Source organism: Mastomys coucha, unplaced genomic scaffold (assembly GCF_008632895.1).
Source record: "Mastomys coucha isolate ucsf_1 unplaced genomic scaffold, UCSF_Mcou_1 pScaffold9, whole genome shotgun sequence".
In the NCBI taxonomy this organism is placed as follows: domain Eukaryota; kingdom Metazoa; phylum Chordata; class Mammalia; order Rodentia; family Muridae; genus Mastomys; species Mastomys coucha.
The window spans coordinates 32,509,087-32,511,874 of NW_022196915.1; the positions used below are offsets into that span (position 1 = coordinate 32,509,087).

At 41.5% G+C, this 2,788-nt stretch overlaps 1 long non-coding RNA gene across 5 annotated transcripts in view; it reads left to right on the forward strand.

The window, feature by feature from the left end:
- Nucleotides 1-2,788, forward strand: part of LOC116085059 — a 122,943-nt gene that overhangs the window by 24,235 nt on the left and 95,920 nt on the right. For 4 of the 5 annotated variants that reach the window (XR_004116386.1, XR_004116387.1, XR_004116389.1 and 1 more), the window contains exon 4: nt 1,714-1,833. The exons of the other annotated variant lie outside the window; for it this stretch is intronic. This is a non-coding gene — a long non-coding RNA (uncharacterized LOC116085059). The remainder of the gene's footprint in view (nt 1-1,713; nt 1,834-2,788) is intronic. 5 annotated transcript variants of the gene reach the window in all.

The window sequence follows — 2,788 nt, forward strand, 5'->3', positions numbered from 1 at the left end:
GAATTGGGTTCTGATGATGGCAAGTGACCTTGGTTTGTGTTGTTTATTTTCTTACACTTGCCCCTGCACCATCTGGTTATCTCTAGTGCTATCTGCCCTTGCTAAATCTGTCTGGAGTCAATCCTTCCTGTGATCCTGGTTGTGTCAGAACTCCTCAGAGTCAAGCTATCTCTGTGATCCTGTGATTCTGGGATCCTGTGACCCTGGGCTTATTAGAGCACCTGGGAGTGCAACAGCTTCCTCTGGGTGTTGTGGGACTGGCTGTGGAGACTGGACCTAAGTTCTGCTCAGGACACCAGCCCAGAGAGACCGGAAGGAACCCGAGCCACTCTGCTGGTGGAGTTCCTGTGTGCCTGGTCCCGCTGGTCCCAGTTACTCCTGGTGTTGGGACAGATGTTGGGTCCTTCTCACTTCTGATCCTGAGAGTGTCAGAGCGCCTGGGAGTGGAGCTTCCTCTGGGTGTTGTGGGACTGGCTGCAGGGCTTGCACCCAAGGTCTGCTCAGGACACCAGCCCAGAGAGGGACTTTTGTTTTTCAATTGAGGTTTCCTCTTCTTCAATGACTCTAGATTGAGTCAAGTTGACACAACACTATTATCAACTATCAAAGATGCATGTGTGAAATTTCTGGGTAACTTTTAACCAAGCAAAACATATTAATATTCTCCAGTAAATTATGAGTTACTCTGGAAGATAATTATATAACATCTTCAGTAGTGATTGTTTTGATAAATAGGAGACCATACCATCATCAAAATATGTCTATCCATTAAGGGAACTTATTTATGTATTGGGGGAAAAGGATATTAATATGGGAGTTATACAGAGTCATTAACATTAAAGTTAAGGAGAGACGGGGAGGGGTTCTTATCTAATTGGAACAATATGGAAAGAACTCATCCACAGATGTAGTTGGACTTTGGTGACTGTGAAGGACTCGAATAGGGGGATACAGGGAGGCTTTTCCAGGTAAAAGCTTAGGAATGAAACTCAGAAAAGCAAAAACTGTAAGAAGCACAACTATTAGTATATAGTTCATTTGGGAGAATCAGGTGAGTCAAGATGGGCAAAGCAGGGTCTACTGTCTTGAAGATCATGATGAATGGAAGATTTGGTATCAAGCATCATACACTGTAGTATGGTAGAATATGAAGATGAAAAAGAAAGGAAAAATAACATAGGAGTTGAAGAACTCCTATATGAATTTGGAATATTTATTTTTTAGATTCATAGAAATAAAGCATGCTCAGAATCAGAGAAGAGCTATGGACAAATACAGTGTTTCTATGGACACAAAAAGATGGGATAATTATCCACACTGTGCTCAAGAATCTACTCTGGGTGTTTTAACACTAAAGTAGTTAAGATAGGAATGACTAGTGAAACTGAATGCTCTTATGAAAACAGAGAAGGATTACTTAGATTAGGTTGACTGAAGGGCATCTGTGGAGGATTGTCTTTATTATTTAGTTAAAATATGAAAATTCACCCACTATGAGTGGCATCATTCCCCACAAAGGGGATTCTAATCTGTATAAAAGTAGGGGTTGAAAACTAGCATGAGTATAAGAACTCATTGCTCTCTTCTCTTGACTACGGATGTGATGTGACTTGTTGCTTCAAACTCCTGCCTCTTTGACTTTCCCACAATGACTGATCATAACCTGAAATTGTGAATCAAACAAACTCTTAACCCTTAGGTTGTATTTCACAGTAATAGGAGAGAAAAAGAAGACAGCTGTCGAGCACTATTGTGGGTCCAGGAAAATAGAGATGTATGGAATACTCTTTTAGGACTCGGAGGTCTTAGGAGGGAGCATTCAATGACACAAAGGTGAGATTAAATCCTTGGTATGTGGGTTACTGCAGTGGCTTTCAAAGTGTAGTGCTTAGACCTGGAGAGTCAGTATTACTTATTCATCAAATTCTTGTGTTCCACTCCAGACCTATCAAATGAGAAACACTGAGGACTCTGTGCTTTATCAAGTTAACTAGATGACTTGGGGTGATTGCTAAAGATGAAGAACCTTGGGCCTACAAGATAGCTCAATGGGTAAAAGGTGCCTATTGTTAAGACCAATGAGTTGAAGATGCTGCATCCCTTCCTGCCCCAGGTTCCACTCGGTGGAAGGAGAGAACTGACTTCCACAAAGTTGTTTTCTGATCTCTGTGTGCACACTGAAATCTGCCCCCCACGGACTTAAAAAATGTTGAACTTTTATGCTATAAGAATTCCAATGGCATCTTTAAATATAGATTATAGTAACCTTCATGAAACATTATTATTTGAGGGTAAATGTTAGCCTTGTGGATTATTGTCTAGGTCATTGGGCCATTGAAGCCTTTTAAGATTAAATTTTTTTCCTTCTTTTGGCCAATTTTTAGATTTTGAATTGTGATAATACTTTCAGGAAAGGCTGGCAAATGGGTTTTATTGTGTGATGTTTACTTAAAAATGACTATTTGGAATTCTATATTACAAGGTCACATCCCTTGTGGGGAGAGGATTATAGTTAGCAATGTTCCTCATGGGTGAAAGAAGCCAGAATAATGGAACACATGGCATGGTTTTACCATCCTTCCAGAAAGAAATGGGATCCTTTGGGCAGCTATAGAAGTCTGGAAAAAGGAGAAAGCTGTTGGAGGTGGTGGTATTGGTGGTGATGGTGGTAGGGGTGGTAGTGGTAGAGATAGTGGTGGTAGAGGTGGTGGTGGTGGTGGTGGGGTGGTGATGGTAGAGGTGGTGGTGGTGGTTGTGGTGGTGGTAGTAGGGGTGGTGGTGGTGGGGT